The sequence below is a fragment of the Vulpes vulpes genome, chromosome 10, assembly GCF_048418805.1.
Source record: "Vulpes vulpes isolate BD-2025 chromosome 10, VulVul3, whole genome shotgun sequence".
NCBI classification, from domain to species: domain Eukaryota; kingdom Metazoa; phylum Chordata; class Mammalia; order Carnivora; family Canidae; genus Vulpes; species Vulpes vulpes.
Genome location: NC_132789.1, coordinates 28,638,051 through 28,661,354, shown reverse-complemented (window position 1 = coordinate 28,661,354; position 23,304 = coordinate 28,638,051). Strand labels below are relative to the sequence as shown.

General features: G+C 58.5%; 1 protein-coding gene across 6 annotated transcripts in view; it reads left to right on the top strand.

Annotated features, from left to right (window-relative positions):
* CABIN1 (calcineurin binding protein 1) overlaps nt 1-23,304 on the top strand; it is a 152,712-nt gene that overhangs the window by 108,264 nt on the left and 21,144 nt on the right. The gene's annotated exons all lie outside the window — the stretch shown is intronic.

Here is a 23,304-nt window from a genome sequence, read left to right as displayed (position 1 = left end):
CTTACCCTTCCTGATGATAGAGTTTAGGAGACCAGCACCTTCGATACCTGTAAACTTGGGGCACGTCTGAGCTGGCAGCTGGGTGCTCCAGGCCCCTTCCACATTGGGCTCACTCCCCATAGCGGCTCCTGTGGTTTCTGAGGCCTTCCAGAAAATGAATTCTGCAGAAGGGCAATCAGGCTGTCCCTGTGAAAGAGAAGGCTAGCAGACCCCTGGATGAGCCTGGCACCTGGGCAGCACCTCCCTGTAGCCAGAAGCCCCTGCAGATATAGGCCACCCAGCCTGGACTGGATAATTTGGGTGCTTTACCTCTACTGTGTCACCTGTTTATTTCTCCGTGCTTCCCAGTGACCTGCTGCCTTTACCTACCTCGGGCCCTCTCTGGCCCAAGTGCTGGCCACCTCCACTTTCTCGGTCTTCTCTTTGGAGGTAGGTTGGGTCTCCTCAAGCTTCTCCAACCCAAGATGTTAACCTCTGTCTGGGAAGAGGCTAGACAGACACTTGCACCCCCATTTGAGAAGTACCCAAGTGACAGTTGCTCCCAGCTGCTTGGTGACAGGATGGCCCTTGCTGAGCCCACCCCACCCTGTCCTTGTCATTGCTGCAGGAAGACTCTCAGGGTGGACACTCCTCCAGCCCTGCCTCACACCCAGAGAATGCTGGCCCTGTGTGCTCTTAGTACACAAATTTGTCTAGCAGATTTGACCAAGTGTGAGGAAATGGTTTCCTGCCATGTTTACAGAGGAGCATTTAGAGCCCCCTCAGCTGACTCTGCTGGGATAGGGCCATGGCACTGACAGCTGGGGCTATTGGTCGGGAGAAGCAGCCTGACTCTTCTCCTTTCCTGTGTGCTTCAGCCTGGGGTGGGGATAAAGGCACAGGGCTGTTGGTCCTTGTGAAGAGGTATAGGGAAGGTGAGGGCAGGGGCACTGTGCAGCCTGGCCTGCCATCCCTCAAGTCCCCACCCTCCTAGGCTACCTATGCTCCCGTCTTTGGTGTCACTCACCCAAGAGGCTGTCTGGACAGCCTGCCTCATCATCCTCAAGGGCCTGAGCTAGGGGACCCTCCTATTATTTTTTAATGACAGTTTCTGAAAAGTGTGTGAGTTATACAGGGCCACATTGTCACTGCACACAGTCCAGACGCACAGTAGAGTGCAGGCGTGCTGCAGCCTTCTCAGAGGTGCTTCCGTGTATGGTTGGGCTGTTCTCCTTTCTCAGGTGTGTGTACAAAGTCAGACAAACTTGTTGTGCAGCTGTTAGAACTTGTATGTGTGTGTACACACACACATGCTTTTCAGCACCTTGGAGTTTTTTTAGCTGACATTAAGTCTGAGAAGTTTCCCTATGAGGAACACAGGCCATCTCTCTTTGGAAGCTGCCACGCACTATTGTGCTGTGCAAAGGCCACAGTCTCCTTGAGTGGGCACATATGCGGGCCTGTCTTTGTGCTCACAGGCAAGCTGCACGGGGTCTCCTTGTGCGCACTGTTGTGCCGTGCACCTCGTTGAGTCTCTAGCTGTTCCGGCCTGGCCCAGAGAGGTGCTCACTCTTTGTGTGTGCCGTCGTACTTTTTCCCTTACAGGATGGTCTCCAGGCACGTCCTCTAGGTCCAGCCAGTGGTGGCTGCCACAGTGTCCCTGCACAGGGTACAGGCAGGCTTGTGGTAGAGTCCCACATGCATGTGTAGGGCATGCCCGTGTAGGGCCTCTGTAGGACACCATGGGGGCACATGGGAGAGATGGGGAACTCTTGAGGAGTTTGGGTGTGCTGGAGGGGGGCTCCCATGGCAGGGCCAGTACCATTCAGCCAGCAAAGGGCCAAGAGACTGTGAGCAAAGTTAGAGGCACCTTCTGGGGAGCTCCTCATGGCTGGGTCATGCCTAAGCTCATGCTGGTTGAATCTTTTCATGGGGAGGGTGAAGGGCCAGACAGAGGGATGGATGCTGAAGGCTTGGTAAGTGTGCCTGGGGCTCTGATGTCAGCTTTCCTCAAGGGAGCTCTTGCACGTGGGGTTTACTGGGCCTGCTGCACAGCTGGCTGGGGACCCGTAGCAGCGTAGACGTGGCATGTAGCAGGGCGCAGCAGTGTGGTTAGAGAGAGAGGAATGAACTTGGCACAGCTCCAGTCCTACTGTTCCATAACTTGACTGAGAAGGAACAGTTCCCAGCCCACCCCCTTCCTCTGCCATGGAAAATCCCTGCTTGCGGGCTGTCTGCCCAGCAGGTTGGAGCTCCTGGGCCACGACTCATGTTCCTGAGCAGGCCGGAGCCCCAGCTGAGGGCCCCATTACCTCAGCCCTTTCCCACCAGGCAGAACAGTCTGGTCTTTGCCAAAACAGAGCCAGAGTTGTTGGACGTTGCTGGTTGAGGTCCTGCGGCCCTCCCTGCCCCAGCGGGGCCTGGTCTGGGCCCTGATTCCTGTTCTTTCACAGCATCGGGCGGGCCCAGCGGAGGCGTGTGGCTGTGTGATTCAGAGGCAGCTCCTCAGGCCAACTATGCAGAGCAGGGAAGACAGGGAGGCCCAGGGCTGGGGATATGGAGTGGGAGTTGGGCCCGGAGACATGTGAACCCTCCTGAGCCAGTGCTAGCCCTGAGCGGGCTGCAGAGTCATGGGAGCCAGGGGGCTATCCCTCTCTGGGTGGAGGGGGGCTGGGAAAGCAGGCTTCAAGCACACGGTAGAGACTAAGGGCTTGTCTTCGAGTGCCCAGAAGCTTCTACAGCATCCTATACAGGTGTGTGCACTTCTGGGCAGGTGGGCCTGCATAGGCTGGAGCTGGGCTGCTCTGTCCAGAGTGAACTTCTCTCCCTCTTGTAGTTGATTCAGAAATGTTCCCATAGTAACCAAGCCAGAGATGGCTTTCCCTCCTTTCCCAAAATGTTTGCTTATTTTAGCAGGCAGGGTTTTTTCTTATTTCAACCCAGTTTCCAGCCACTGTGAAAGAAGCAAAGGAAGCTGACGGCCCAACTAGCACGGCTTCCTGTGTCCAAGATTGTGTGGGGTGGGCAGCTGCTGTGGCTCGAGTTTGAGGAAGTGGAGGGAAGGTGCTGGCCTACTGGGGCTTGGCTGCCCTGCCACCGTGCCCCCGTAGCCACTCCTCCCCTATGTGGGGGTCTGCCTGCAGCTCTGGTGAGCAGCCTGTGGCCAGCAATACCCAGGGTGGGACCCTAGGCCCTGGGACCAGTGAGAAGAGCATAGACTTTGGACTTGGGTGGGCTTGGCTCCTAGCCACTGCATCCCTGATCAGGCCCTGCATAGGGCACGGGGCTGCCTATTGGCAGGGTGGTCACAGTAGGTGGATGGACGCCCTCACCCACACGTGCTAATAAGCACATCACACAGCTCACTCATAGGATCAGGAGTCAGCCTGCATGGGGCTTTGGGGCTTATCTGTGGATCCCCCAGGGGTGTTGCAGGAGGGCAGTGCTGGCACCAGAAGTGGCATGGCAGGAGCTGGTGGTGGGAGCCCCATCTCTCACAGGGCCAGGGACCTCCAGAGGCTCTGGCCCTGCCCTGGCTCAAGTGAGGCAGCCTGAAATGCGAGGCTGTCTCCACCCACCACATGGGCCCCTTTGTGCATGGCCTAGCTTGGCCTTTGGTGGCTGTAGATGCAGGTCATGCTCACTCCTTTGTCAGTGTGACATGGTGCTCTACTGTCTGTCCTTCAGCTTATCTGCCTGTCCTCATCCCAGGGGAGCAGTAGCTTCCCGTTCACCACTGGTACAGATACATGGCCTTCCCTGGTCTCCTTCCACACGTGGACAAGTGCCTAGAAGTGGAGGCTGTGTCACAGGCCCTCCAAAACCAGTGCCTCCACACGTCGGAAGCCAGATGGCTCTGCAGGTCCTGCCCTGATTCCCTCTCACCAGTCCCCTCTCTGCCCCTACTTGGCACTTAGAACCACAGATGACTTTCCTTTTGGCCTATCTGTGGAGTGATTGGGAAGGCCAAGCCCCTTCCTCTCCCCATGGCTAGTCCCTCTGTCTGACTGGCTCTGGCATGCACGCCCAGATGGGTTCTGTGGTTCTGTTTGTCCTAAAGCGGTTGTGCTGTGTGGTCTTCAGCCCTGGAGCATGAGTGCTCACCAAGGGCCCTGATATGAAATAAAGGGCCCCCATAGGCTGGGCAGCCAGCTCAGGGGAGAGCTGCCTGCCAGAGCTGGGGGGAAAGAGAGAAAGGCTCCAGAAACCCCTGGCACCCCATCTTCCTAGGCAAGAATCAGTCACACTCCTTCTCTAACTTGCTGCCAGTTGGCTGTGACCTTGGGGGGAATCCTCCTCCACCTACCCAATGAGCAGATGCCAGGTGTTAGGGAGAGGCAGGCACAGTGGGCCCACCTCCCAGGCGGGCAGCCCAGCCTCTGAGCCTAAAGCACGGCCGGGCCTGAGACCGTGCCTATCTTTCAAGCCAGGCCTCAGCCAGTGTCCCAGCCTTTGGGAGGGAGCTGGGGGTCCAGATGGAGGCCGGTGGTGCCAGGCACGGCCTCTGGAACCTAGCACACCAAGCCCTCTCAAGCAGGGACTTCATCTAGAGCACCCTCCCAGCACATCCACCTAGCACAGTGCCCAGCAGGAGAGACTTGCTTAAAGACTGAATTTTTCCCACCTGTGAGTTACCTGGGACAGAGTTAACTGAGAAGTGAGCAGCTCCAGAGTGAGGGACAACAGGCAACATCCTGGCTTGAGTGAGCCCTGGCCAGGCCCTGGGGTCTGTGCCTGAGACATCTTCCTCCTGCTGCAGGGAGGCCCTTCTTTCCAAGTCCCCTCCCCCCGCTAGTTCCCAAGAGGCACCGTGCCTGGTGGGCTTGTGGGCAGCCCTTGCCTTGCTTGCACCCACTCCTGGAGCTGAGTCACTGACACCCACCCCCAGATGCCAGCCCCAAGTTCAGGGCCTTTTGCAACAGGCAGACATAAGGGAAGACCAAGGCACAGCCCAGGGACGAGGTGTTGGTCTCCACCCAGTTAATTATATCCTATACTGCTCCTGACAGCAGCAGATTTGTCCTGCCTCCCGGCAGTAAACAAGCCCCAAGAGTGTCAGCGTGGGGTGTTCCAGCCTGTGGGGCGCTTCAGTGCAGAGTCCCGCCCACTCTCTCTGGTCAGGGCCAGGGAACATCGGAATAGGAAGCCCCTGGTTGGCAACAGACCCACACCTTTCCTGAAGTCAGTCCACCCATGTTACCTTTTCTGCTCTCAGGACCGGTCGTGGCCAGTTCAGGTTCCATTTCTGTTTGTCCCTGTGTCCACACCTCAAGGAATGTGTTGTCCCTTTGTGAAACCTGCCATGCTCCAGACCGTGGGCGAGCTACATTGTCAGTGAGGTCCAGTGTCCATAGGCCCATTTCATGGAGGTGCCATGGGAGGTTAGGTCCCATGCCAGTCCATGTTGGAGGAAGAATGCAAACCTTACTCTGTCTAGTGTTGAAGCTGTGGGTGTAGCCTGCAGTTGCACATGAGGAAAGAAGAGCAGGAAACTAGGAACGGGTTGGCTCCTACACTGGGATTGGCCCAGCTGCTCCCAAGCAGGACTGTTGCCCGCATGGTTGATTGGCTGGGTGGGGAGGATGGTCTGGCAGTGGGCAGGGGAACATGGGCATCTAGCCCTGCCCTAGCAGGTGGGGCTGGGATTCCAGGATGATGGGGGCTGGAATCAGTAGCTGGGCCATGGTAGAGGCCAGGGCCATCCCTGGGGGCCAGGATTGCACTGTTGGCTCACATAGACATTGGGCCTGTGTAGGCATGACTGACTTGGGCCACCTGTCTATGGCAGACAATCCCTGCCCAGCTCCACCCAGGAGCTGGGGCTCCTGAAGCAGAGCACAATAACAGTGGAGGCTGCCACTGTTGCCACAGTGCCAGGACATCTGTGCCCAGCCTGGCCATGGCAGCGATGGCAAGACTGGCCCCATTTTCAGGCACTCACTGGGGGCTTTATTTGGGGTGCTGCTTTTGATCCTCCACAGCATGTGTGAGTGGCTTAGATACTATTATTATCCCCATTGTACAGATGGGGAAGTTGACACCAGCAGGTGCCATAGGCTGTCAAAATCAAAAGCCCTTTTCTATCCTTGGCCCACCAGGCTGACCTGGCTTCCCCTGTTGGACAGCAGAGCTTGTGACCCTGTTTTTAGGTCCTGTTCATAGGCCATTCCCCAGCTGATGTGCTTGCTCTGGATATTGGGGAAGGATGGCACATTTGTGGGGTATGCTTCTACATCCGAACTTGTCAGCAGTCATGCGACAGGGGGAAGGCGGGGGGTTGCTGCAGAGATGGTTCCGTCTCCCCTCTTTGAACAGTATACGGAAGCCCAGGGGGTAACCCAAGATCACATAGCTAGCAAGTGGCCCGGCTGGAGTTCAAAGCCAGGTCTGTCCCACTCCATGACCAGCTCCTTTAGCATCCAGGCTCTCTCTGCTCCATTAGTGATGCCTGCTGTAGGCAGTGGCAGACTGTGTCCTGTGTCTCTGCCCCCTCCTTCAGGGGATAGAGTCCTTTGCCTCTCCCTTGCTCTGAGGCCTCCTGGTATTTAGGCACTCTCTGCATGGCTCTTTGTCACCTTATGGCCCATTTTGTCTTCCTTCAAGCCATTAGAGAGGCCCCTTCTTGGGGGGGGGGGGTCCAGATTCCCCAGGGGAGGTCAGCTAGTGAACAAAGGCTGTGGGAGCCCAGAGCTCACAGTGGTTTTGGGTAGGGCTGGCTAGATGGGGAAGGATCGTGAGGATGTGAGGGCAAAGGTGGATTTGTTCAAGCCAGATGTTGGTCCTGCCACCCTTTGCTCCCCCTTTTGGAACCTCACCTGGTTATCATTGCCTCCCATGCCCCCAGGGCTTTGGCTTTAGTGCCTCCCTCAGTATCTGAAAACATACTGGATGAGGGTCATTTTGCATGCAGTAAGGGCTTCCTTCTGTGGTCCCCTTACAGGGTCACTTCCCAGCTCAGCCCTCCCAAGTTTACCCCACCTCTCCTTGACACACACCCCCCAAGCCCTGCTGTAGGCTGGTCTCTTCCAGCAGGTGTCAGGACCTGCCTGAGCCCCATCACTGCAGTCACTTTTGCACACGTGCTCTTCGAGACCCTCAGGCCTAAATAAACCCCTACCCTTCCTAGAGCTGAAACCTCAGAATCTGAGGGTGAGCTGACAGTGGGAAAAAGGCAGAGGAGGTGACATTGGAGGAGGTGCCTGCTCGGCGGGCTTCTGAGCAAGGGGAGATGTGAGCCATTGTGGGCATCAGGTGAGTGCCATATGCCTGCAGTGTTGCCAGCTGGGCCAGGTGCAGAGGGTGGACTTCCTTATAGGGCAGAGGGGCTAGGATGGAGGAGATCTTCAAGATGTCACACTTGGTAACATGATATACTGGAGGGGCCAGGCTGGGTCAGGGCCCACAGCGCTGCCAACCTGCTATTCTGTGAGACTCCACTACACACGACAGCTCACTGAATCCTTGTAACCCATGAAATGTAGGCAGTACCATTATCCCTGCCTTACAGATGAGTACACCGAGGCTTAGTTACCCTGCAAGTCCACACCTAAGCCCGAACCCAGGCATTCCAAACCTAGTCAGGGTGGTGGAAATGGCAGCCAGTGGATGGGCCCTAGAGATAGGCAGAGGAGGGACACAGGGCCCCCTCAGACCAGTGGGATGCTAGGCGGGGCCGTGAGGACAGGAAGCATGGTGGGGTGCAGCAGGGGTGGGCTGGAGCTCAGCTCTGCTCTGGTGCACCAGGTCCATGGTCCTGTACACTTCTACCTGGTATGGTGTGGGCCTTGCGTCTGTGTGTGCATGAGGGACGCCAGGATGCCACTGAAGGGCCACTGCTCGTCATCCCACTTCTTCCTATGCACACATATCAGATTCTCAGAAAAATTATCTGGGAGTTCACTGTGGCTCTCCTCTTCCCTGTGGTACCAAGGCCCCATGTGGCTGTGGATATCCCACCCGGCCAGTGAGGAATGGGGATTGGCTCTGCTCCTGACCCTGCTCTCAACAGAAGTGACTGGCAGGTGGCCTGGCCTCCCCTTCTTCCTCACTGAGATCCCTGGAGCTGCACAGCAGCGCCGTTGTTGGGGTTAAGGGAAACGAAGTCACATCACAGTGGGAATTAGAAAACAGAAAAGAAGGGAAAAGTTTAAATTGAGGAAATCTGAGCTCCTTGACTGTAGTAGAATTGCTGCAGTGGTGCTATTTTTAGCATTGTTGAGATGATCTATGGGCCAGTTGCAAAAGTAAACAAAAGATTCACTTCAAGTTCTCCAGGGAAAAAAGGTCCAGTTTTTAAGAGTCTTAAAAAGGTTAGCAAACTTGTGTGGCTTCTTAGCTTATCCCCGGGTTCTCCTTCCTTCCCATGTCCTGGGCTCTGCAAGTTCTATTGAACTTCACAGCTTCTGGCTTGCTAGACCCAGGTTCAGCCTGGAACAGGTACTCTAGGCCTTTTGTCCATATCCCTGTCTCACTGTCCATGGGGACTGTGTGAGCCTAAGAGGTGACTGGTGGAGAGGGGCTGGTTCCCACCTGAGAAGCTGCGGAGTGTACCAGCCCCAGGGGCCGGCATGCAGTGGGGCAGGGGGGACAAGGCCCAGGACACCCAGGCCCCTACCCTGACAGGACCACAGCAGTCATCAATCCCTGCCCAAGCCCAGCCGCCCTCATTCACAGCTGGAGTTTTGTTTTGTTTTTAAGATTTTATTTGTTTATTCATGAGAAACACAGAGAGGCAGAGATACAGGCAGAGGGAGAAGTAGGCTCCCGGAAGGGAGCCCAATGTGGGACTTGATCCCAAGACCTCGGGATCACACCTTGAGCTGAAGGCAGACGTTCAATCACTGAGCCACCCGGGTGCCCCGACAGCTAGAATTTTTAAAAAAACCACCCGCAATCATATGTAAGCAGCCTAGATGGTCATCCTCTAATGTGCAGTCTTTTTTGGCCATTGGAGACAATTTCCATCTCCAGATATGTATTCATGGGTGTGGCAGTGCCAGGATGCTTAGGCAGAGGGAGAGGTATGTTTAAGCCCTTGGCATTTGTGATTCTACACAAGATAGTCCGGTGGGGGGGGGGGCGGGGAGTGCAGAGACCCTTGCAGATAGCACAGCTATGACTTGCCCTGGGCCACATAGCCAGCAAGTAGCAGAGCCCAGATTGGAGCCCAGGCCTGGGACCCACATCCTGTGGGCCAGCTTCCACGCCAGAGTTTCTGGCCAGCCTCATGGGGACGGCAGTGATTGTGTACACATCCAGCACTGACCTCAGCCCACAGCCCCCTCCACCCAGCCACTGGGGGTGCTCAGTCAGGAGCTTGCTGTTTAACATTCCTGAAGAGAAGAACATTTTCCAGTGTAGACTTTTCCCACTGCACGTTATTTTTTAAAGCTTGCTCTTGGATACATGTCCCTGCTGTATCTTCCGGAGGCACTGTACATAACTGTCTCAGCCAGGGCAGAGAGTTCTGAGCTTTACCCGCCCGGGACACTGTCCCAGGCCCAGGCACACCATCTGGAGGAGCAGCACCACGGTGCTGAAGGCAGGAGGGGGAGGCGCACTTCTGGGAGGAGGCCCAGGTCTCAGCAAGGCTTTGGAAAAGCCAAACAGGCCAGGCAGCCCACTCAGACCGCCTGAGGATGGCTAGGAGTGAGAGGAGAGCCTGAGGGAGGACTCTGACTGCTGAAGCTAAAGGCACCCCACCTCAGGGCATCCCTGGCAGGTCCTCCCTGTGCTCCCATCCCCAGGCTGCAGGGGGCCAATTGGTGGGTATGGCCTGATGGAAAGATAAAAGGTTGGGAAAAATGTCAGTTAGTGGGCCTCTCCCAGGGAGGGGAGGGAGGCCACAGGGCTTGCTTCTATGGACTCAGGGAATCTCAGGGGTGGCAGGCACTTCCTTCATTTTTCCTCCCTGCAACCTCATGGTCCCCATCTCATGATGAGCAGGCTGAGGACAATGGCAGTATGGACACAGCATCACTCAGCCTGAAAAGATTCCCACTCCACAGAGCCTGGCATCCAAGAGCTCAGACCTCTCCCTGTCCCCCTACCCACCAACCCAGCCATATCCAGCCTGGCAAGGTTGCAGATAAAAGCCCAAGCACAGCCCACGCTGTTGACCATGGTGCCCAGGGCAGACAGGAGGGCACCTGCAGATATGACTGCTCTGTCCTGGGCTACATTCTGCTTTCCAGGCTCTGACCAGTTGGCCCCATCCAAACCTTGTAGGAGAAGGGTGCTGCATAACCCTGTTTGCAGATGAGGAACCAGAGGTGGCAAGCCCGAGGGCCCTGGGTCAGGGAGTGGGGGCATAAGGGCTGAGCCCAGGGCTCTGCTTCCTGCCATGGTGCTGCCCCTGTGGGCCTGGCATACCCGCTGACTGAGCCAGGGTATGGAAGTACTGTGTTCTCTACTGGGTGGGACATGACTGCTCAGACTCAATCTCTTCATCTCTAAGATGGAAGATGCGAGCATCCAGCACTTATACTTGAGAGCCTTGTGGTCCCAACCCTGTATTGAGGTAGCCACAAGTCACATATCTGAGCCCCAGGGAGTCCAGATGTGGCCTTTTCTCGGCCTGACGACTACCAGAGTATATGAGTTCCCTGTCCTGGGCAAGTAAACAGGGGCCCCAGGTCACAGGAGAGACCCATGCCCTGCCTGGACCTCTCTGCAACAGTGGTGGGCTGTTGTCACCATGTAGCATTCCCATTCTGCTTCCCAGAAATCTACCCGATGATAAAAACAGGAAGCAATAGCAACCCCCTACCAGGGAGGATTCCAGATGTGGGAGGTGGCAGGTATGGATAGCAGCCATGGGTCCCAAAGGGATCTTGCAGCAGGGGTGGGGACAGAAGGGAGGGCAGGATGTATTTGCTGGCCTTTGCCTGCCCTCCCCCAGAGCTGTGCCCATGGCTGCTGCCCTCTGGCATCTACTTCCTGCCCATTTGCCTCCCCTTCCTCACCAAGGCTTCCTGGGTGTCCCTCCAGACTGGTCATTGGTACCGTCAGGGGAGCTTGGGGGCTCAGGGGGTGAGCTTCTCACAGCCTTTGACCACTCTGAGACAGCCTAAGCTAGAGTGGCAGCTAGGAGGATGGCTTTCGTGAGGTGATGGGCATTGGCCATAGGAGCCCGAGTGAGGGGCCCAGAGATGCTCCCCTAAAAGAGTACATCCAATGGCAAAGCCACCAGGTTTCGCTTGGGATGGATTCTTGTGAGCATGGGCCTGCCTGAAGCTCTCTGAGGGTCCCTGGTTGCCCTTAAGCCCCAGGGGTGAATGTCACACTCTGTCTGAGGTCTCCCATCTTCTACTGTGTATGATGGTGAGGTTGCCCTGTACAGGGCCCTCTGGCCAGAAGCCTCTGCACGTGTGGCCAGGGCTTGTGGATGGCAGGCAGGGCCCAGAGCATGGCTGGGACGGGAGATACCACATGCCTGACCCACTTGCCTTCCTGTGCACCCCACTCTGGGTCAGGTGCATGCTGCCCTACCCTGAGAGTGCAGTTGGGCTGTTGACTTCCTGGTCCTGGTCCCTGCTGACCTCAGTCTCCCCATCTCAAAGGTGGGCCAGTGGGTGAGGTCAGTGGTTTTCCAGCCCATTTTCCAAAAGAACGCCTTCTCACACACCCCACTGGGACACATGAAAGGGCCTCTCCAGCATACAGGAAGGGCTGGGTGCCACCTGCTGCAGCCACACTCCCTCTCTCCTGCCCGCCCTGCCCAAGTTCCCAGGAAGGAGGGGCAGGAACCCCAGGGAGGCTGCGGGTCTCTGCCCTGCCACCATTCTGGTAGCCCAGAGGAGGCTTCCCAAGCACAGTGGCCAGGCCTTCAGTCTGGGAATTTGTCTCCTCCCCCTCCTCCTCCTTCAGCCCCCCTTCATTTCCACTTTTCCTCTTTGGAAAGTTTGACCAAGTTGCTTCTGAGAGAGCAGCATTGGGTTTAAAATCCAAACCAGAGCTCCAGCTCCTGGAGTCCCTGCCTGGTTTCCATGGTGACAGGCTGTGGCCACTAGTGCCCCTGGGGGCAAAGCAAGGACTCCCTCACAAGGGCAGGCCCAGGCCTTGTTCCTGCTCCATGCCTGGCTCCACCCATACAGCTGGGTGGTTCTAGGCAAGCCAGCTAGATTTTGTGAGGCTCTTTCTTCATCTGCAAAGTGGGCTGATAAGACCTACCTCAGGAGGTTATAACTGTACTGCCTGCCATGTGCCCCGGGGACATTGTGCCCAGAAGAGGGTCCCCACAGGAGGAGGGAGCTGGGGGGGAAGGGACCCAGATGACATAAGGCACACGGGTATCGGCTCACTAGGGCCAGTGGAGGAGAAGGTGAGATGGATTGGAGCCAATTGGCAAGGCCCCTTGAAGGAAGTACAGGAATTTAGTTGATTAAAAACACATTTTGAAATGCTGATCTCTAAATATGTATAAGAAATCTACAATCAGGGTATGTCAGAGCAGAGGGAACTTGCCCGTGAACTCCAGCCCATCACCTGCAGCAGCACAGACTCTCAGGTTCTGTCCAGCCACACACCACTCCCCCAACTTCCCATGTAGGACAAGTACAAGTAAGGGCCAACGCTGGGCTACAGGGGAGGCCCACCCAGCCCCGGCCACAGGGAACCCCTGCAGTAAGAGCATCTCTCAGGTCCTGGCCACCTCAGCCCCGTCAGGTCAGTGCTGGGCTTAATTCCCAAAGGCAGACTCAGGTGGACCTAGTTGGAAGGTGGGGCTCCTTAGGCTCCAGGCTATGGTGTGGCTGAGGCCCGAGCCCGAGCTCCTCACAGGTGGGAAATGAGCCTGGTTTGGCCGTGGGGGCATGCAAAAACCAATGAGGCGGTGCTGTGGAGGCCTTTGAAATGGAAGGCTGGCCCCCTAGGGCTGGAGATGAGGAGCCCTCTCCTGGGTGACAAGAGATAGCCATGTTCAGGAGCACAGGAACCTGTGCCCACTGCAACTTCACTTCCATGTGAGGTTGGTTGTCAGCATCCCACCCCAGCACTTGGCCTGGGCACCCTGACTCACTACTTTGTGAGTCTCAGGGTGCTGTGGGTGCAGGGGAGGGGTATCTACTAGCCTCACCAAGTGGAAGGGGGGCAGGTGGTCAGGAACACTTCTGGAAGCCTGGACTGACCTTGAAATTGGCCAGATTGTCAGACCAGGGAGAAGGTGTTCCAGGACAGAGAACCGAGGGAGGCAGTGTAAGGGTCCTCACAGCTCAGGGCAGGCCGTGGTGGAGAAGGTAGATTGGGTCTGCCCTGAAGGCCATCTGTATCCCTGGTCAGCAGGCTGGCTCTGTCCTGTGGCAGTGCGGCACCCACTGCAGGAGGTCCCAGTTGCAGTGCCGTGGTCAAGTGGGGAGCTCTCAGAGCAGTGGGCTGTTTACCTCAGATGGAAGGCCTGGAGAAGGGCCTGGGGGCTACAGAGGTTAGGAGAGTGTTGTGTAGGGAGTGTCAGAGGGGAGTCTGGAGGAGTGTTGTTCTGGCTACAGAGGAGTAAGACACATGTCCCCTGCAGCTTGGTGTGGCTCAGCTCCCAGAAGGGTGCTGCATTTGGGCTTCGACCTTCTGTGGGCCAGCAGGAGCATCCTGCATGAGTGGGAGCTACTCTGAACAGGTGACCCCACTCCAAAGGGATAGAGCCCTGTCCCATCCCCTCACAGCAGAGTGGGAGGCCTCAGTGCCATCACAGAGATTGCACATCTCTCCAGAGAGGGAAGGGGTGCTGTGCCTGGTTCGTGTCTTCTGGTCACATCTCAAATGTGTTCTGCTTTGGGGGCACCTCTGTAGACTGGGGACTGAGTGCTGCTCTGCAGGGAGAGTCTGGATGAGTTTGTTCCCCTTCTGATGCTATATACAAGGTTGGAGGGGTTTCTGCCTGTGGCTGTTATGAGGCAGAAGAAAGTGGAGGCCTGCTTGGGAGCCCAAATGCCCATGGAGGTGCCAGCTTTGTTAGGACTTTGCCTCTGTCTTGTGGCTGGTGTCTGCTCACCCCTGTCCACTGTTCAGCTCGGCCTTTCCCTGCACGAGGATCCTGTGGGGGCCATCCAGGGAAGAAACCTGGCATGGTCCACGTCTACCACAGCCACTTCAGCCTTAAACCTGGCCCTGCCGAGGTTCCTATCACTCCCTCTCACTTAGCAGCCCAGCCAGAGGAGCCAGAGCTGCCCCCTCCCACCCCCAACCTCCCAAGCCCACAAAGGCCATTTATTAGGAGCCTGGGGTCAGACGATAGATAGACTGTCCTAGTTTTCTCAGTGTGCATGTCAGACATGGCTTTTCTAGGATGCAGGCTTCCCTCCTGAGATGAAGCAGAAGCAGCTCAGCAGTCCTCCAAAGAGTGGGCGATTCTAGAACCTTGGATGCGGGCTCTCATTACCAGCCCTGACATGGGGTTGGGCTCAGAGGAGTGTCTTCTCACTCCAAGGAGGTACTCATGGTCCCCATCAATCATATCCAAAGACCCAGCTTGCCCCGAGAGGCCTCACCACCTGCTGGCCTCCCTTCTCTGCCCTGCCTGGGACCCTTCTCTCTCCACAGAGGCCTCTCCACGTGGGGTCCCATTGTCTGTCCCCGATGTCCCAGGCCCCCCACCTGTCTCTCCTGCGTTCTGTTCCCCTGTGTGGGGAGATCACTGTCTAGCAGCACCCGGCCCAGAGGCCACTGTGTCTTCCTCAGGAAGCTGCCTGCCTCTTTGCTTCATCCTTGTTTCTGTCCCTCTGTGGCCACCCCTGCTCTGGATTCCCAAGCTGGCTGGGCTGGAAGCGCCGGGGAAGCTAAGTGGATGTGGACTGTGGCTGCATCAGTCCCTGTCCATGAGAGCCCTGGCATCCATGTCTGCCTCATAGTGACTGGGGATGTGGACATGGCATTTCCCTCTTGCTTAGGCACAGGCAGGAATGTATGCATGCCAGAGGCCTACATGCTGGTCCCTGTCCTAGCCTGAGGGGCAGGGATTCTTGCATCGAGCCCTGCCCACCTCAGCCAGGCTGTTTTCCTAGGCATGTCATTTCCCTTTTCCCTACCACTGTATCCTCACTTATGGGCATTCAGGCCAAACAGCTGGATTCAAGGACATCAAAGACACCTTGCAGCCATAGAGCACAGTCTAAAGAATTTCTGAGTACCAGAAGCTTTGGCATACGGGAATAAAGCGGGGTTGTAGCTGGGGGTCTGTATTCCTGGGGGAGGAGAGGCACGTTTCACTGTCTGAGCAGTCGGGGGCGGGGGGGGGGGGCGGGGAGGAAGCTGGCTAGCGTGAGACTGGAAGGCCCAGCATCTCAGGCTGGCATGCTCTTGGCAGAGAGACTGCCCAGGCACAGATCACACAGAGCCAGTGTCCCATAGCAGGGAGACAGATAAGCAGCAGTAAGCCTTGTACCTCCAAACCAGTTGGCAGCTCAAAACCCCAAGGCTGAGGGTTGGGACTGTTAACCCCAGAAACATTCTTGCCACCTAAAGGCAGCATTGGACTCAGCCCAGGAGGAAGATGGGGTTATGTCAAGTGGGGACTAAGGTCACAGCTAGCAGAAAAGAACCAAGAGTGACCTGCAGGTCTGCGTTGGCTCAGGCCTTGAGAAGAGATGGCTGCAGGGGGCTGCCAGGGCCGCATGGTCTGTGGAGCTCAGCTGGCAGCACGTGGGGCATTAGCCCAGCTCTAGGATCTAACTGGCTTCACTGGGCCGGGAACCCACCTCTGCTGTGGAGTGCCTACCTTCACTTGCCACGTGAGCCAAAGGCCAAGCGCCTATTTCCAGAGAAGGCTGTGGTTACCACCCTGGGGGGCTGCACTGCTATGGTGACTCGAAAGTGACCAGGAGAGGATGAATAGTGCCCACCTGCCCTCTCTGTTGGTCTGCCCCAGGGTGGGACATGGTGAGGCAGACACTTGGGGACATACACACATTCACCTATTGGTCTGGGTTCCACACCTGGGTACATGTCTTCCTTTCTACTTGGTAACAGGATGACAGCATCTGCCCCACAGGCCAGTGTTTCCTGGCCTTCTCTATGGCTCCTCACTCAACACTGACACCATGAGACAGTTCAGACTTTGCCTTGCTCACCCTCCTCCTCACCCAATATGCTCCTACTAGGAGCTACTCACACAGACAAGGCCACAGGCATTCAGTTTTGCTTTCTCTAGTTCCTCTGGCCTTGGTGACCATCCCTGGGCTCCTGGAGAGCCAGCTCACCTTTTGCTCTCTACAGCCACTCATGGGAGTGCATGTGCTTCAGGAGAGGCCAGGCCTTTATCCTAAGGACAGCGAACAGTTTGCATTTTAGAAATGACTGTGGTATAGAGAATAAACGTGGCCAGCCAGCACAGGGTGGGGGGAGCCCTAGACAGGGCTGCAAAGAGGAATATTGGCTGCCCAACTTCCCAATGTGGAAATGGATGAAGCCCTGGCCAGTCTGCCTCCCCACTGGGTGTACAGCAGCTGGAGATGTGATGGGTCAGCACTTAACTGGGGTCCTTGGGCCAGGAGTGGGGAGGTGGCTCTCAGGGCCACCTACCTATTGCCCTTGCCACCATCATCCTCTCCATGGTGACCCAACTGTCCTGGAGCTGGAATGGGGAGAGGGGTCTGCCTGGGAAAGTCTCTGTAGTGACCGGGCAATGTGCTCAGGACTTTTGTTTTCTTCCGATCAATCGTCACAGTTTGCTCTGGAGTGTCAAGGTCAGACATCCCTTGGAAAGGCAGTGGCGCACCCTGATGGCATGGGGCTCCTCTTGCCCCAAGGCTGAGGAGGCTTGGGCCTAAATGCAGCCCAGGGCCAGCATATCCACTTCTAACATCAATCCTTCTCCATGGACAGGCTGGACCGTGACCTTCGAACACCCAGACAGGTGGTGGCAGGGGCACCCCGATCCCCAGGATCGACCCAGAGTAGGTGGCCCACAGATTAAACCAGCCTCTCCCTGCTCACTGGGCCTCCTGCCAGACTCTGGGTGAGCATGGTCAGGGTGGCCTGGCCTCCTGGGCCCCTGAGGCTGGCAGAGTGCTGCAGGAGCCCCCAGGCTTTCAGGGGTGGCCCTGAGGTTGATGAGCTGCTGTCCTCCCCAGATAGCAGCCGTCAGAGGCCTCTGGGCTGCATGTCCAGGTACTCTGTGGGCAATTAGGACCTATGGGGCTCTCCTGCATAGGGCTCTAAGTCTCAGAAGGGGCACAAGGCTCTTTTAGGCTCATAGGATTCTTGAGGAAGAAATCAGATGATGCAGGCCCACCAGGGTCCCCTGTCACAGGGGGCTTCCAGTGTGCACAGGAATGCTTCCTCCTGGGGGCTCCGGGAGAGTGATTCCCACCTCCCAATTCTGGGCCTTAGTGCCGTGGTCTTTCAGCTAGAGATGGAATGCCCACGTCATGGCGCTCTGGAGAAGGCTTGCACAAACCAGGGCCCAGGGAGCTGGGGTACCGTGAGGTGCCCAGGGCAGGGCCAAGGAAGCTGGAGATCCCTGGGAGCACACATTGTCTCAGGCTAGTCTCTCCCCCAGAGACTTTGTTGGGCAGGGGCCTGGCACAGAACCCCTGAGCCCCCCTCATGCATTACGGGCCTCCCTCCTGCTATGACAGCCAAGACCACAGGACGCCAGGCTGCCCCAGCCCACCCTGGGCCTCAATGTGCTTGTGCAAGCTCCACAAGGGCTGGTTTCCAGAGAACGACATACTCAACACAGTTTCTTCCTGGCCTAGGTGTGATGAGCACATGTTCTCAGCCTCCTGTAGTCTGACTCTGTCTTACAGGAAGTGGATAAAGTATGAAGTGAGATCATAAACTGTGCAAGGCACAAGTGCCACTTGTCTGCTCCAGCCTTCCGTACAGCCAAGAGGAGTCACCCAGCTCTGGCCATACTGACCTTGTGGCTGTGTGACTCTGAACGAGTGTCCAACCTTGCTGAACCTTTCCTCACACGAGTGTCAAGTGATGATCTGCGTGTAGATGGCAAGGAGCTGTTGTGACTTAGGTGCCATGCAGATTTAGAACTCCTCTGAGACTCGACCTGTGGCGAGCACTCGGTTGGGAAACCCTTGTCCTCACATAACCCTGGGGTGGCTTGTGGTCATGCTTGTCTCCCTGCAAGTGAATGACCCCCAGAACCAGAGCCTAGTTCCTCCAGTGCCTGGCAGGGAGTAGTGGTCCTCCAGGGGGTGCCCAGATACTGCCTCTGTGGCCACCCCCTTCCCCCAGGAGGGAGGGAGGACAGAGAGTGTGACATCCCTCTGGCTGAAGGGGTAGGTTGGACCTGAGCCCATTTGGACTAAGGGCACCTGGCAGGGGCACACAGAAGACTGGGAACACTAGTGGGCAGAAACTAGCCTAAGTGTAGGATAGGTGGAAACAAGCTGGCTCAGGGAGATGGCACCAGGACAACTGTTACCAGAATAGGGGCCAGGTGGATCTGAGGCCTCTGGGTGTGTGGGGAGGGAGGAGGAAGCAAGGAACTCATGGCACTGAGGTGGTGAGAGAGAAGCTTGGGGAGCGGGGAGGGGGTGCCTGTGGGGGCGGGCCAGGGCTTGGTGCAGTATCTCTCCATCCACTGCCCCTGCCTTTGCTTGGCCTCCCCTCTCCTCACCAGGGAGGAGCTGCTGGTGGATGGTGGGCAGTTCTGGAGCAGCGTGCCCCACAGTGCTGTGTGCAGACTGGAGCTGTGGGTGCTGGGGGCATGGTGCTATGTTCTTGGGTGAGGCTCTTCTCTCTGAGCCCATTCCTCATACTCCTCCTCAGCCTTCCAGGCTGCCCTGTGCTGAGAGGGAGGGGTGCTACTGCCTTTCTTGGAAGAGAGTCTGAGAGGGGATCCTGAGCCCACCCTGCTTCTGCCCAGCCTGGCTACTCCCACCACCTTGATCCCGGGCCTTCTCCAGGCTCAGCCTCCACAGCCCAACTGGGAAACGGGGCCCCTGCCAGCTGCAGAGCCCACTGGGGGACCGCAGTGGCATCTCTGCTCTGCCCTTCCCCCCCCCCCCCCAGGATGTCGGTGGGAAAGTCTTTACTCCACCTCTCACTGCCCCGCGGGATCCAAGCACAGCTCAGTGTGGTGCGTGTCCCCTCACACCCACTCCTCTGCCCTCCACACGGCCCTCGCCTGGCACAACTCCAGGGGGCGCCGCGCACGGCTGCCGCGGCCGCCCGCACTCCCCGCCGCCCCTCCACCGCCTGGTCCGGGACCCGCAGCCTCCTCGCCGCGTGGGCAGCCGCCGCCGGCCGCCGGCGCGCACCGGGCCGGGAACCTGCGAGGATTGGCCGGCAAAAGTCAGCGGCGTTGCTGGGCCCGCTTCCAGGCGAGCGAGGGAGCGAGTGCCCGCGCCCCGTCCGGCTCTGCCCGCCCCGCCCCGGCCCGCCGCGAGCGAACGAGCCTCCGCGGCCATGGCCCGGCGCCCGCCCTAGCTCCGCTGCACAGATGCCACGGCGGAGCCGGCGGGTAGGAACTTGACCGGGGCCGGGGCGGGGGCGGGGGCGGGGGCGGGGGCCGCGGCCGCCTCTCCTCCTCCGCCCGCCGGCTGCCCGCGTCCCGAGGCTGCTGCCCGGCCCTCCCCGGGCCGGCTCGCGCGGCCCGCGCCCCCCCGCCGCCCCGGCCCCCGGCCCCGGCCCGCCAGGCGCAGCAGGAAGCCCGCGGGCCGTGGTTTCCCGGGCGCCGTGGCGGAGGAAGTCGCCGGCGGGGGCCGCGGCGCCCGATGCCCCGGGGCTGGCGCCCTGCACAGCGTCAGGTGGGCGGCCGGGCGGCGGGGGCGGCGGCGGGCGGCGGGCACCGGCGGAGCCCGCGCTCGCACCCGCGCAGCGAGCCCCGGGCGAGTGCCGCCCGGCCCGGCCCGGCCCGGCCCGGCCCAGCCCAGCCCAGCCCGGCCCGGGGCCGCGAGCCGGCGCGCGGGGGTGTGCGCCGCGCGAAAGCGAAAGCCAGAGCCGCTCTCCCGCCGCCGGCCCGAGCAACTTCGCGGCGGGCGGCGCCGAGGAGGAGCAGCGCCGGCCGCTCCGGGGATGGTGAGCGGGCGGGCCGGGCGGGCAGCGGCGCCCGGGCGCGGTGCTTCCCCGGCTATAAATAGCTGCCGTGCGGGGGCGGGAGGACGGTGCCGCGGTCCCGGAGCGCCCAGCCTGCTCGGGCCGAGCGGGGCCAGGACCCTGCCCCGCGGCAGAGGGGCGCGCGGCGGGGCGCGGCGGGGCGCGGCGGGGCGCGGCGCACGCAGGTGGGGCCGCGGTGGAGGGGCCGGGCCGGGCTCCCCCCGCGCACTTAGTTGTTTGTCGTTTCTGCGTTTCCCCGGGGCGGGGGAGGGGAGGGGCAGCCGGCGGTTCTGGGGACCCGGCGTGCGACGTCTCATTTAGCAGAAGAGGCTGGGAGCGGGCGAGCGCCAGCTGCAGCAAATTGCAGGCTTCCCCGGCCCCTGCCTGTGCCGGGGACTCATTACCTGTGGATGGCGCGGGGAATCCCTTGCCCTCGGGAGCCCAGCCAGGACCGCTGGGCGGGTGAGGGCAACGGCGCCCCTGGCGGTTTCGGTACAGCCCTGCGGCCCGAGAGGCGGCCCGGTGGGTTCGCAGTGGAAGCTGCAGGACTTCCTGCCCCCAGGGGTGTTCAGTCTAGCCTACCTCAGGCCTGGAGCGGGACAGTGGCTCCAGGTGCTGTGCGAGGGGCAGGGTCCTTAGCTCTTCAGGGCACCAGGAAGACGGGGAGTCATGGCCTCAGGAGTCCTGAGGAGGGTGGCTCCTGAAGGAGATGGCGCTACTGCACCAGCTGTGGGACAGGGGCCGCCCTGCCAGCCTCCTCCTGTCTGTCATGGGGACCAGTGGGGTGCAGTGGGAAGGGCAGAGTAGTCTGAGTTTTGCTGTAGTTTCAGCTCCGTGCTGGCTGTGTGCTCTGAACAAGTGTCTCGTGGTGCGCTCTGCACTGACATCCCGTGCTGGAGAAGCGGGACAGGCACACCGTCAGTACCGTTGGCCCCTGAGGCTCACGGCTGCCAGGTGCAGCCCTACACACCCTCTCCAAGTAGTCTTGCCGTTTAGGAGGCTCATATTGGGTTTGCCCACGACAGGTGTCTCCCTAAGACTTCAGAGGGTGCTGATATACTCCCCAAGACTACTCCAAACCTGAGGGCCAAGGGTCCAGATTCTGTCCTGGCTCAGCTTGGCGTTGGTTGGGCTGCCTCGCTAAGGCTAGACGGTGGAACGTTTTTCTGCTTCTCTGAGGGGAGAGGTCTTAATCTACCCCAGCACGTCTCCCTACTGAGGGGCTCCTTTGCTCTCTCCAGCTCCAGCCACATGCATGAAAGCAGGTCCTCATCTGGAAGCAGCCTGCTGCCACAGCCCCGAGCCCACTGCTCCTGGGAATGGGATGCCAGCAGGCTGCCCGCCCTCGCCTGCTTGGAGCGCTGAGTCACCACTGTACCCATGTCTGGGGCGGCGCGGGGGGGGGGGGGGGTGCTGCAGGAATCCCTCTGCCTGGGGAACGGATTCTCCTTTGGGTGCTCACAGCATTGTGTTTTTTTGTGAATAGGAATGTTGGGGCCGAGCAGCCCTGGGAGGCCTGTTCACTTGTCATACTGTGGCATGGCAGTCAGGGCCAGCTGGGGACTAGGAAGGCCCAGGATGATGGACCCACCCCCCACCCCCCAGCACCACACACTTCTTGTCATAGGTCAGCTGCCCAAGCCCTGCTGCTGCACACCTACTCTTTTGTTCCTTCTGGGGTATCCATTCTAAAGAGAGAAAAGATCTGTGGGGAAAGCTGTTCAGTCAGCCCCAGGTGCCCACCAGGAGGAGACTTGGGTGGGTTTGGGTACACCGGTGGGGTGATGTGCTGTGGTCATTTTAAATGACAAGAGTTTGGGTTGTTTTTCTTTTCTTTTCTTTTTTTTTTTTTTTTAAGATTTTATGTATGTATTCATGAGAGACACAGAGAGAGGGGCAGAGACACAGGCAGAGGGAGAAGCAGGCTCCATTCCAGGACTCCGGGATCACAACCTGAGCCGATGGCAGATGCTCAACCACTGAGCCACCCAGGTGCCCAATGACAGGAGTTTTTGGTGATACAAAAAGATATTGGTGTTCTGTTTACTGAATTAAAACTTAAGATAAAAATTACGAACTGTTGAAAAAAATTCCATCCTCCTTTGTTCTCCTGCTCAGGATACTCCAGGCAATAAGGTCAACGCTAGGGGGTTGCCCATTTTCTCCCCATTTGACAGAGGCTCCTCCTCTGGCTCCTGCTTCATCCTGGCTTTTCTCTCGCTTTCCCTGAATACCACTCCCCGAAGTCCTTATCGTCTTAGCCCATTACTCCTCATACCAAGCAGTCCTCCTCTCCCCTCACCCTGGATGGATGTGTGTCTATCTCTCCCACTAGCAGGGACCCCGTCCGGTGGGTGTGCCTGACCCATCCACGGGACCCCTGGCCCCTGGGATGCACTTGCCTTTGTGCACAATCGCCAGGCTGATCTGCCCTGGGAAACCCAGTGGGTGCTCTGGAGCAACTCCTGAGTTGAGCCTCCCCAGCACCCAAAGGGGATTCACCTGGGGCAGAGATTCTCCAGAGCCTGTTTAGGCCTTGGTTCATGCTGGGGACTCACTCAGAGGCACCTGAAAGCTGCACAGAGATTAAGGGGACTTGGAGGCAAGCATTTGTGGCTTTTCCCTGGAGCATTCCTTTCCTGAAGGCTGTTCAGGGAGGCCCATGGGCCCACATCCCTGTCTGCCTAGCTTGACTCTCATGTGGAAGGGTTTCCCTTCCCCCACTGGAAGGCTAAGCTCTGTTCCAGGGGCCTGAGGTGCCAGCAAGCAAGAGAGACGCAGCTGCTCCTGCCCTCCCCTGGACAGCTCAGAGTCCAGGAGGCTGTGGCAGGGCAATCTCGGAGTCAGGTCCTTGGGACTCGCTACTGATCTCAAGAGCTAGCCTTTATAAGCACCCTGTGCGCAGCCCCTGATCAGGTAGGGGAGGCCTGAGAAGGCCCCAGGCAGATGTAGCCCTCTGGCTGCAGCGGCCTAAGGTGGACTGGAGATGATCCAGCCAGCCACCTGCCCAGCTGCCCGCCTGCTGCCTCAGCAGACTGAGTACCTCTGAGTCTCCCACAGTGCTCTGGGAGAGGCATCTCACTGCCTTTCCCTGCTTAGTTTTTCCCCAAGGTACCCAAGCCATCTCCTTTGTGGCCTCTCTGGGTGCTCCCAGGGGTGGTAACTCTCTCCTGTCCTCCTGCTTGAGCCTTACAGGTGCTGCAGCTGGGCATGACTCCACTAATAGCAGAGTAGGGAAGGGATGTCTGAGTCCCATGGGTAAGGCAGCAGGGGACGAGAGGAACCCAGCGGATTTCTGGTCTTCCAGAGCTGGAGGTCATGTCCAAAACAGGGGCT